Consider the following 12911-nt stretch of genomic DNA (forward strand, 5'->3'; position numbering starts at 1 on the left):
AAATGGTATGTGTGTGTGTCTCTCATACACACACACACGTACATATATATGACTGATCATAAAACAGATAACCATATACCTACCATCAACTTTTGTAAAAAAAAAAAAAAATCATTATCAATCCCATTGAAGCCTGCTGTGTGCTTCATCTAACCTCACTCCTTCTTCCCCTCCTCCCCACTTCTATCACAACCACTATCCTGAACTCGGAGCTCATCATTCCTTTGGGAGCTTTCCACACGTGTACCATATGGAATTTTCAGTGCCGCTCATAGATCTGCTCAGTAAACACTAGTCATAGCGGTTATTACAACCTGAGGCCACAGATACCCTGCTGAATATTTGAACTCCCATCTGGCTTCTGTCACTAGGATTCTAAGGCTTTGGGTCATGGCTGGGAATTGAGATTTTGATGTACAGCATGTCAGGTTTTAAGAAGTTCTAGTTAAGAGGGATTTTTATAAGAACTGTTCCCAGTACAGCTGTTTACAGAGAGACCTTGCTGCACCCGAATAGAGAAAATATGGGTTGTGGCTGTGGCCAAATGGTTTGAGTTCAGGACTTTCCAGGCAGCTCTCCTCCGGGCCCTGCCTGGCGCCTCTGGGGAGCCACCTGCAGAAACCAGAAGCAGGTCCTCAGAGTCTGATACTAAAACAGATCTGGCTGCTCCTGCTGCTGCTGCTGAAAAACCCTCACAACCACTTTGTGAAGTCTACAGGGAAAAGCTATTTTTGTCCCCTGACTACAGATCAAGAAACTGAGACTCAGAATGTTTCAATGCTGCAAGGTTGCATAATTAGTTTAGGAGAAGAGGGAGACCAAAAAAAAAAAAAAAAAAAAAAAGTGTCTATGACTTTCCATTCAGCAATAATTGTCACCATTTACTGAGCACCTACTATGTATCAAGAACTTTACATGCTTTATACCATGTAATTCCATCCAACCCTATGAGGGGAGTTGTTGCATTATCCCATCTTAGAGATTACCATTAAGGCTCAGAGGTCAAATGACCCGTCTAAGGCAAAAAGGACTGGAACCCAGCACTCTAATCCCAAACCTGAATCTTAAATCACCTCGTCCCTCTTATTCAGTGGCAACCAGTAGCACACAACATGGATGAGACTGGAGAGGATGGACAAATGAGCATGTGCTTCTGAAAAATGGGGATGAGGATAGGGCCGGTCAGGGTCAGGGGATAGCTTAACTCAGAGGGCCAGGCCCTCCAAGAGAAAAACTGTAAGGGTCTTGCCATCAAGAAGCAGGGGTGGGAAGGAAGGTAACTGAGGGTGTTCTGAACAGAATATCCAAGAAGCAAACGTATCCCTGCTACAAGGGCAGCCAGATACAGCCAAACAACTTTAAAAAGAACCGAAGCTTACAATGTGGTTCTGCATCGTTGACGTCAAAACACGATAATCATTTTCATCCACTAGACCCCTCCCTCTTCATGAGTTTATTTCTGGTTTTGCCTGCCCTCACTCTAAATGGCACAAGCAGAGACCCTGAAGATGGGGGAATGACCTCCACAATGATCTTCCACTTTCACCTGCTCTGTGGGAACAAGAGGGCTCCAAAGCAAGAACATCTTCCAGCACTCCATGCTGGTATTCATCCAAAGTTCAAAGGCGATCACTTTCAGGGGTAAATACACACCCACAGATGCAAGCTAATTATGCAAATAGGGTCGCTGCTGGATGGACAAGAACTACGGCCCAGTAAGAACAAAAAGGATGCTAGCCAAGACCCAGGGAGAAAGGCAAAGGGCATTTGCAAAAGCCATTTTGTGTGTCCTCCGTTAATGCTATTAGAATCAATGGTAGCTTGACCGACCGGCTTGATGAAGGACATTTGTGATGTCAGAGTTCGATTGCTGTAGGTCACACATGCCCTGGAGGTCAGAGCCGTCCTGATGCCACCGCCATGAAAACAGCGACTCCCTGGACCACCCAAGAGGATGGTGACAGCTAGTGGCATTCAGCAGACTGCATCTAAAAATAAGGAGGCAGCAAAAATACGTGGGGGGGCCAAAGAGAAATTCAAATATGGTCTTCAGAGGGTTGTACCTGCCCCTGATTCCTGACCCTTCCCTACTCCCAGTTTCTTGGGGAGATGTTTTGCATCTCTGTCAAGAAAAAAGTGGAAAAAATTTCACTGCATGAAGAGGACATGTCAGGCACAGCTCAAGAGAGAGAAGCACCAGCTTCCATGACGAGGAACAGAGCAGTCAGTCAGAGGTTGGAAGGGAGTTTCAGATATCAGAACCACATTTCCAAATAGCCCATTCTGCACATTCTATTTATAAGCCGAGTTCTTTTTTAAGCGTACGCTGTTTTTACATGTTGGCAATTTTGAGAACCTAGGTTTCTTTATCATGGAGACTTCAAACAAAGGACTAGATTTTAAAGCTTTGGTCAACCAGGATTTGGGAGTAGCTATACCAGCTATGTTCCCAATCCACTAGAACTTTTACAAGATATGGAAAATCATAGAATAGCTCAGGTGATGGGTTCTGGAATCAAATCCTAAGGGGTTTCATCCCAGCTTTGTCCCTTTCCAGTTATGTTTCCTTTGGCAAATGACTAAACAAAGTTGGACAGTTATGACATCTCCCCAAACCTGTTTGCTCGCCTGTGAAATGGGGATCAGAACCTCCACCTCGTGGGGTTCTCAGCAGGATTAAACGAAATCATGCACTGATCATGGTATAGGGTACACTGAAGTGTTTAATAAGCGGCAGGGAGTACCGAGAAATGGATATGGAGGCACAACCCCACATCAGAGAGTACAGGAAAAAACGAGGCTCGAAAGTACAGACAGAAGTGGGAGGGGGGCAACCAGGGCAGGTTTCGGACGTCGGGGAGCTTCAGTGAGGAGAAACACATTCTGAGAGATGCTAGCACCGAGGAGTGTCATGTGCAGAGAAAACATCTGGGCTCTGGAATCCCAAGTCCCTGTGTTCAAGTCCCGGTCTCCTTGGCTCTCTGATCTGGGACCAAGATAACTAACCCCTGAAGAGTGGAAACAACCATCAGCACTTCAGTGGGTTACTGGCAACGTCAACTGAGCCAGGGAGGCCAGATGCTGGCGTGCACAAGGAACCCTGTAAGTGGTGGTTGCTGGAGGAGTTTGCAGGCTTGAAAGCAGGAGAGCAGGAGAAATGCTAAGTGTAAGAACAGAATCTCATGAGCTGCCATTCATTACATGTGTACTGAACACCAGGTACTGAGCTAACCCCTCAGAGGGTGACTTACAAGGGCGGTTAAGAGCCCAGCAAGTTAGGTGCCCCGGATTCAAATCTAGGCTCTGTGTTTCCTCCCTATGTCACTCCGGGCAAGTCACTCAATCTCGCCAGCCTTTAGTCCCCTTGCTCATAAAGGGCAGGCGGCAAGGGTGCGTTCCCTGAGCAGTGCGGCGAGGAGCAAATGGGAGAATAGACACAAGTCACGAGCACAGGGCCCGACACATAGTGCTTGTGGTGTTAGCTGTCATTAGTATTGACATGTGTGTGGCTCACGTAGCCCTCACAACAGCTCAGGAGCTAAGTGTTAGTATCTTCTGTTCACTCAATCAAACAGCTGAGGCTCAGAGGGTAAATCACTTGGCTAAGGTCACAGTAAGGAAGCCACGGGGCTGGTTTCGTAAAACTAGAAAGCCCGGATTTTTGTTCTCTTTACTTTTTAGGTAAGCTGGTAAATGGCCCAGGGTTGAGGCAATATGACAGTTACTTTAAGTGCACCTTATGCCATAACCCTCATCAGTCTTTTTTCTTCTGATTGCCCCCCATGACCTCACCTCCTCACCTGGAGACGGTGTAAGGTGTAGGGTCCTCTGTGACCCCAAGCACAGCCGGTGGAAGCATCTGTGGGGACCTGCAGGTTCACGAGGTGGCCAGGGCTTATGAAATGTCCATTCTGATTTTCAAGTAGGTCTGACACGGACATGCTTCCAGCTGGCTGTGATTTCGATAAAAACCCCTCCTCCTTGGTGCCAATTAGCAGACATGAAATGTCCCTGGCACACTTTGTAATTCAGAAAATGTATGTGCTGATTAGTTAATCTCCTGCTGGACACACCATTATGACCAAGGGGCTGCAGGCCAGCATCCTGCCCTCGCCCCATCTCCATTTAAAGGCACAGAATGTTTTCCTCCTGAGTAGAAATCACTGTCCCCTCATTCATTTATTTCCATCCAACAAATATTGAATGGGCACCTACCATGTGCAGTTTTGTTCCATACGGTTGGGATATGGCAGTGAACGGTGCAAGGAAAGTCCCTGCCTTCGCGAAGGGGAGTGAATGATAAACAACTAAATACACAGGACTGTTTCCATAGCACAGGTGTTATGAAGGACACAAAATGATCCAACAAAGAACAGCTGAGAGGGACAAGCTACATTAGATAGAGTGGCCAGGAAAGATTTCTCCAAGGAGGTGACATGGGAGCTGAGACTGAAGGCTAAGAAGGATCCAGACACACAGTGTGGCAACAAATGTGCGTCGAACCAACAATGGAAGAATAGATACTTCCTCTTTGTTCCTGCCAAGAAGGACCCTCACAGGAAGGTTGAACTCAGTGAGATGCCACAAGCGTAGAGGCAAGTGTCTGGCCTCTCTCAAGCCCTGTGCCCCATCTCGAAGACAGGGTGCTGGGCCTATACGCTACATTCCGGGACTACAGGATTAGAACACCTTCCAAGGGGCCTCGCACTCGCAGCTCTTTAAGCAATGACCACACAGCAAGCAAAAGCAATCTGTCATTTTTTTTAGAAGCAGTCAGAATGGCTGTTTGGAATTGTGTAGTCCAGGACTGTCATCTGCTTTGTTATCATTAGGACATTCTGACTGAATTTCCACGTCCACTTACTCTGAAAATATTGCTCTGTTGTGAGTGTCCCTCCCCACTGCCACGACCTCCTTCCTCTGCTCCTCCCCCACTCCAACCCCAATCTTGCTCAGACAGAGCAGTTAAGAGCTCAGGCTATACTTCCAAACATGGGAGACAACCCATGACCCACAACCCCGCAGAGAGAGAGAAAGAGAGAGAGAGAGAGAGAGAAAAGAACCATTGGCTCAGTTGTGATCATGTGATGTTTGGCATCACGTTCTACTCCTATTACAAGACATACCTCGTTTATCAAATTAAAATTTATTAGAAAGGTTTGCTTGTCTTGCAGAACACTCGCAGAACAAGTTACACGCAATCCAGGGTTTTACTGTATATTCTTTGCATTAAAGGACTCTCCTTACGACCCACTTAAGAACACACTATGGTTCACTGACTATGAGATCACATCCTGGATCCAGGCTGTATGGGTTTAAACTTTAGCCCTGCCACTTACCATCTAGGTATGTTAAATGAGTTAAGTTCATTAACTTCTGTACCTGAATTTCCTCCTCAATAAAAGGAGGATCACACAGTGAAAAACAAACAGACAAGCCCAGGCTATAGAACTGGAACACTTGAGTCGTATCTCAGGTGTGACTGTGTGACTTTGGGCAAGTTGCTTCACTTCTCAGAGTCTTAATTTTCTCATCTATATGATGGAGGCCATCTCACCAACAACCAGATAAAGTAAACACTAAGCTATTATTATCCTTATTTTTAGAAAGTGTGTAAAACCCTAACAACCCGGCTTAGAGAATGCAGATTTAAGTCTTTAAGGCAAAAGAAACTCAAGCAATGAGCGGAGCAAGGAGCCAGTTTAATGATCTGTATCCACCTGTGGCGTTTTCCGTTCTTTGGGATAAGAAGCAGCATCACAATCAACAGCGTTCAAGAGGGCCCTTAATATATAACACTTTGGTGCCAATAATCATAGAACACCTGCTACGTGCCAGCCACTGTTCTACGTGCTTTACTTACATTTACCGATTTAAACATCCCACTACGACCGTACAAAGTAAGCACTATTACTATCCCCATTTTACAGATAAAGAAACTAAGACCTAGAGACAATAAATAGCTTCCGCAGGGCCACACAGCTAGGAATCTGTGGGGTTCAGGAATAAACCCAGGCAGCCTGACTCCAGTCTCTTCTGCTTACAGCTTGCCACCTCATTTAAGATGAAACCCAAAAGCCTTCCTAAAGACATCAGGGTTTTCTACTTCAAATAGACTTGTCTTCTGAGTGCTCAGTCCACAAAGAATTATTACCTGCCTAATCCTGAAACCCCAGGCCTGTAGACACAGCACTAATAAGAGCTCCCACCCAGTGCTACACAACGCCAGCCATAGGTACATTCACACCTCCTACCACTTGATGGGATTTTCGGGTGCCTGTTAAAATGTCAGTGGATCTTAGAGTTGAAGTCCTTTCCACATCATTTAGCACAACCTGGAAGGTCAGATCCACATGGCAGTCAGCCTTCCCTTGGCAGTTACCTTTCTCAGCCCGGGAGGGCCCCGCACTCCCTCTCGGAAATGCTACGTCACAATAAATGTACTCAAAAGAGCAGACAAACCACCACGACTCCCTTGGGACCCAAATGCGGTTATCTCAAATAACCTTACCTTCAGTCTCCGAGGGACAGACTCCGGCTGCTGATTCTGGGCCGATCTGCAGATGAGACCGTCCATTTCCAGACCCAAGTGATATTAACGCATCTCCAAAGGCATGTGCCCAGCACTAGCACTGGCACCAATTTAGGCAGAGGGAAGACAAGCAGGATATATCCAACACAGGTGCCTTCTCTTTTAAGGGCTAACAGTCACGAAGAGCAGGATAAAACTGCCTACGTTTGGTGGTATAGAGTGAAGAGAGCCTAATTCAAAATCCGGGGGAATTTACTGGTATGGTGGGGTGCAGAAAGCATCCTAGTAATCGCAGACTTTGTGTTCATGCCTACTTCTCCTGCTGAACGGAAACAGACACCTGGAGACTCCCACAGCTCCTACTTGCTGTTGTGCTGAATGGAGCACGTCAGCAAACTAGGAAGCGCCACGTTCCTTTTTGCAGGCCCTGAGAGCTCAGAGCAGCTCGGTGTTGAGCCCAAGCATGACTGCCTGCTGGAAAGCTCAGGGTTCTTCAGTGCTGACTCTGTAGCGATGGATCAGAACTCTACCTTTGGAGAGTGAGGGTTTGGGGAAGACTCCCCAAAATCAGTGTTTCCCATAAATCCCTCGCAAGATCAGTCCCACACCCTCCTGCAAAGAATGAGGCTGGGATCATCATGAAAGTTTCCCCAAAGAGAAAACTGGTCTGTTAAATCAGCTCGAGTCCTTGGAGAGGAAAGAAATCAGGCCCCAGATGAAAGAAATTGTCCAAAAGATGGAAAAGTCTCTCTCCTGCTCCTTTCCTGTTTTACTGGATTTTCATAGGAACTCACTCACGGACAAAGCGTGAGGCTGTCTTTCAGAAGGCAAGTCTTTCTAAATGTTATTGGACCAATTTCCCATCATCCTTTTGGCTTTCTCCTGCCCCCTTCAGCAGGATCATCTGGAACTTCATCTGCACCCAGGAGGGCCAGAAGCCAGTTCCTGGGATGAGCATTCAAACCACCTGCACAGGGGCAGCCCAGGGTGTTGCCCAGGTGCCCCACATTTCTCTTCGCTTTCTTTTAACCTGGAGCAGTTCTTCAACATTCACCACCTTCTGGTGTGCCTGGGTGGTTCAGTAAGCTGAGCGTCTTGACTCTTGATTTCAGCTCAGGTTGTTATCTCATAGTTTGTGGGATCAAGCCCCACCTCAGGCTCCATGCTATCAGCACAGAAGCTGCTTGGGATTCTGTCTCCCCCTCTCTCTGTCCATCCCTCACTCATGCTCTCTGTCTCTCAAAATAAATAAATGAACTTAAGAAAAATTCACTGCCTTTCATGCCCTTGGCATTTTTAAGAATAGAGGCCTTTTATTCTACAGTATCTCTCTGAGTTGGGGTTTGTCTGATATTCCTCCATCATTAGACTCAGATTATTCATTTTTGTCAGTAACAAAATAATCCTCAGCATCAGATAGAAATGCCTGAGTCCATGCTATATAAATATAAGTAAAAGCTCTTCCTTACAGTAGAGTGCCAACTACTAAATGTAGAAGGAATGATGGAATTTTTTTTTTTTAATTACCATTTGGCAACCACCACACTAATAATTGGTTCAGGTAAGAAACATCAACAGGTATTAAAATCAGTGGATGAAAGCTTGAAGAACTCAGAGTATTTCCTCACATGATACTTACTAATCACAGAGGGGAAAAGAGCAACTTCATAGTGTGGAGAAATCTGGTAGAGAACCACTGTAACCAAAAGACCCCAGTTAGCATCTCCAGTAGTGGGGAAATAGACACCATGTACCTCCCAATACAATGAACTGAAGACACAACACCTCTTCTGGGAAATGACAAGACAGATTTCTGTCCAAAAGGCTTAAGAATTTTAAAGAACTATCATTCTCTCCAGGGTCCATTCACACACAATACATTCTGAAATCTTTTTCACCTTCACAGACCCGGTCTTGGTCATCTTCCCAGGAGGAGCTAGCAACAAGCGGGATGCTGAAGAGCACAAATGATCTGCTGGGATGGAAACTGCTCAGTGGAGAGTTTGTGGACCACGTGATATTCCTTGGACATCAGGGATGGTACCGGAATACCAACAGGCTGGCCTCTGGGACAGAAAGGCAATAGGAGAAAAAACAAATCTGTCTTCATCCAGAGTATCCGTGGGTGGTGAGCCAGGATGGGGAACAGCACATGAGCCATGTTCTGTTCCAGGTTACAGCAGATTCCCACCTCTCCTGGTAGTCAAAGCCAAGCTTTGTCTTGCCAGTTTCTCACACCTTGGCACCTCACTGACAAATGAGAAGACTAGACTTCAGGTTCCTTCCAGCTCTGTGACTGGCCTGTCTGTGCAGCTCACATTTGGAGCAGTGCAGGTAGGGGATGGTATCACATTCTCCTCTTGGATATTCAAGCCAGAGAATCCAATGCTTCTTCACAACACCCCTAGCCTTCACCCCCTCTCCTGACTCCCACCAAGCTTCCTGTGTCCATCCACCACATCTTTGTTTTTTTCCACTCCAATTTCATGCTGTCTTTTACCCCTGACACTCTCTGGTCCAGAGGATTTCTGTTCCAACATACTGATCAAAGAAATGAGGAATTGGTACATAAGGAATCTCAGAAGAAAATGATGATGTAATAATAGAAATACCACAGATTACAGTGCGTACAGTGAGGCTATTTCAAGTCTAAAGATATAAAAATCAATTATAACCATTCATTCTTTTCTGTTCAGAGTAGGTCATCCTAAAGGGCAAGTCACTAGAAGATCTTCTATGCCTGGTTTAAAAAAAAACTCTAAAATACAAATTTTACATCCAATGTGGAGCTCGAACTCACAACACTGAGGTCAAGAGTTGTATGGTCTGTCTACTGACTGCTCCAGCCAGGCACCCTGACCCTAAAATACAAATTTTAAATTGTCTCTTTTAACTGGAGAGAGACATGGCAAAGATAAATGCAATTTGGAAATACCCTGAGACTCTGAGCTGTGCATTTTCATCTTCTCCTCTATCTTAAGACATCAGTGAGAATTTCTTCAAAGCACATTCTGCCCTGATTTTTAAAGACAATGACAAGAGCACAGCAGTATTTGGATATGTTGGTTGTTTTAGAGTTCAGAATTATTATGTTGCACTGAAACACCTGAGTCTTTCATCCAGCCGTGCTGGTAAGCAGGAGCAGGCATCAGCCAAACCGTGAGCAGAATAAGGGATAGATTTTGTGGTTACAGAAATGGTTTCTTCTATGTGAAGGTGCCACATGGAGGACTCAACCTAGCACCCATCTCCTAATTAAATGAATAACTTGGACTTTTTACCACAACCTACTCTCAGCCCTGGTGGAAAGTGGTAATAAGCAAAAACATGCCCTGCTGTGTTGGCAGTATCTGCGAGGTGGTGAGTCAGAAGGCAAGAAGTAGGGAGAGACCACAGAGAGAATAGTACAGTGATGACATTGCCTCTCACACAAGGTCAGTGATGCTGTTGCCAATTGTCCATCATCCCTTGTCTCCTAACTGCTGTGACTAAATGTTAGTTCCATTTCCTCTGGAATGAGTTCAGGTTTGGTTGGCCCCTCTTTAGCCTCAGCAGCAAAGAATATAGAGATGCCACCTTCATATTCTGGAACTGACTTCATTTTCCAAGGAAAGTCATAGAATGTCAGAGTTGGAAGGAATTTTACTTTCATAGATGATGTATGAAAAGGGAAGTATAGGCAAGCTGCCCATACAAAAGCAAGCTGCATAAACTGGGGGGTGGAACGGGGGGGGGGGGGGGGAGAGGTGAACACACAGCATTACTCCTAATCCCCAGAAACCATTAGACCACATCAACTCATTAAAACCTTGTGTTCAGGAGCCTCTCATTCCTGTTTTCTTCTCACATTTTCTTTCTTCTTCCTCTCACGTTAACAGTGACAGGAAATCACCACTCCTAGTTTTCACACTGGTTGTTTTTTTAAGTCTCTGGGAACTTTCTGTGACTTATCAGGTGGAGGGTTTCATGAAAATTTAGCTCTTCCTCTGAACCTGCTTAGCCAATAGACCAAATACTTTTTTTTAATTTTTTTTTAACGTTTATTTACTGTTGAGACAGAGAGAGACAGAGCATGAATGGGGGAGGGTCAGAGAGAGAGAGAGGGAGACACAGAATCTGAAACAGGCTCCAGGCTCTGAGCTGTCAGCACAGAGCCTGACGCGGGGCTCGAACTCACGAACCGTGAGATCATGACCTGAGCCGAAGTCAGACGCTTAACCGATTGAGCCACCCAGGCGCCCCGACCAAATACTTTTTTAAAACATCAGACAACAAATCTGATTTGTTCCCAGCCAAACCCAGAAGCTTAAGAAAAGTACCGCTGCCCTCCTGTCCCCCATTTCCTAAAGTTTTCATCTCTAAACTGTCAATCCCACCATATAGATTCCAAATAGTCATGGGCTGAAAAGCAGCATAAGGGATGGGGGAGGAGGTGAGGATGAATTAGGATGGTCAGAATGAGGTCAGCCCGGAAATTGACCCTCAAATAGTTTACTAACCACAGAGTCTGCGTTTCTTGTTTCTTATTACTATACATGGGTCCGGGGAGAGGGTATCGTTTAGGGGAAAAAGCAGAAAGAAAAAATGGGAGAAAAATTCACTCCTCCATGGAAATATAAGCAGAAAAGCTATAGACTCTTGTGTCTCTTGGGTTTTTTTAGTATTTTTAATGGACCAAAAGAGAATCTTTATGTGGTAATACGTATGTAAATGATGTTTATAAAATAAGGTGTAATATCTTAGCTATTATGGGCTATTGTGTAAATAAATCTTAGATATATAAAATACATAATCTTATAAAAAATTATTTTATGGAGCAGTGGACACTTAAACTTCCAAAGTTTCATATCTTTGTTCCAAAAAATAGAAAGCTCCAATGCTGGCAGCTTATTTCCTTAGTATATTCCACTGTAAAGGCAACAAATTTGGTGGGGTTTTATGTGTTTTCTAGTTCTATAATTTATAATAATCCATATGGATTACTTTGAAATGTCTATTGCTTGTGTGTTGGTGTTGTTTGCCCATGCGGAGTCATCAGAGATCTGTTCCACACTTTGCATCTTGGAAAAACAAAAGGAATTTTCTAGTGAGATGAAAAATACCTAGAACATGCCTTCACTGTTGGGAAAACCTCAGATTTATACCACTGGTAGCTTTTTGCAAGTCTGAGGAAATGGGAAGTTTAAAACCAAAGTTAATGTCTCTCACTTAAATATTGGGTGTTGGTTAACTTTTCTCCTGGGAAGGAAGCACATATTTTTGTTAAGTCCTTTTTTCTTGGACATGACATGTTCCGGAGGAAACCGGAAGACAGGGCCCTAAGCTGCCTTGCTTCAGGACAACTCTCCACCATCAGTTTCCAAAGAACTGTCCACATATTAATTCTGCTTTCTGTTCTGTGATTCGGTGGTAGATTCAATGACTTTCAGAGCTCAGAGTTTTGTTTGGGTTTGTGGCTCTAGTGAAGTGCTGAGTTTACTCTTTATCAGCCAGACTGAGGAGAAGAAGCAAAGGCAACAGGGGCCCCCTTGCTGGACAGGTCCGTTTGCACCTCCCACTGACACAGGAGATCCACACCAGAAACCAGGGCCCGCACTGCCGTCTGCTCTCCACGCAGGGAGAGGCCCATCATATGCCAAAGTGGGGACATTCCCCAACTCTCCGTCGTCAGAGATGCATATTGTTCCCAGCTGTAAGCTTGTGAAGCCCGATGTGTGTTTTAGCATGGAACAATAAAACCGGTTTAGTCATCCCTCAGGTCTGGTTCTTTCAGTAGCTGGCTTGGAGGGGGAGCATTTTATCACAGATTAAACATCAACATTGAGCATTTAATTTTCCCAAAGGGCATTGGTTCCTGGCAGCTGCTCTGGACATCCAAAAGGGAGGGCTGAGAGGAGAGGAAGGTATCACTTTGTCAGACGGCCACTGCTTAGGATGGGTGGGGATGGCCTCCTCGGCCTCTCAGCGCTCGCCAGGCCAGCTTGTCTCTGTAGAGCAAACTTCCAGTTTGTACAACCACGTGGGCCCAGGAAGGCCTCTTGGCCATAAACCATCTCTGCTCAAGTCAGAATGCAGAGGTCAAGAGCACAGCCTCAAGAACCTAAACTGCCAGTCACCTAGCAGCTATGTGGCCTTGGGCAAGTCACTTAACCTCTCTGTGGCTCAGCTTCCTTTTCTGGAGAATGGAGCCACAATAGCATCTTCTTGAGGGACGTACGGTTTAAATGCCTTAAAACGTGTAGAGTACTCTGAACATACACAGGTAGTCAATAAAATGTGCCTTACCACTTTCAAAATGTTTGCCACATCCACCAACCATCCAGATTATTATTTACTTAATATTATTTTAATGGATTCAATTTTAACCTAAAATTTAATT

At 45.1% G+C, this 12911-nt stretch overlaps 1 protein-coding gene across 1 annotated transcript in view; it reads left to right on the forward strand.

The window, feature by feature from the left end:
• The window catches only part of SH3RF2 (SH3 domain containing ring finger 2), a 143920-nt gene extending 134762 nt beyond the window's left edge, over nucleotides 1-9158 (forward strand). Inside the window, exon 11 of the mRNA XM_019833842.3 lies at nucleotides 8439-9158. The gene's annotated coding sequence lies outside the window, so the exon portion shown is untranslated. The remainder of the gene's footprint in view (nucleotides 1-8438) is intronic.
• Nucleotides 9159-12911: the final 3753 nt, after the last annotated feature.

The sequence above is a fragment of the Felis catus genome, chromosome A1, assembly GCF_018350175.1.
Source record: "Felis catus isolate Fca126 chromosome A1, F.catus_Fca126_mat1.0, whole genome shotgun sequence".
Lineage (NCBI taxonomy): Eukaryota > Metazoa > Chordata > Mammalia > Carnivora > Felidae > Felis > Felis catus.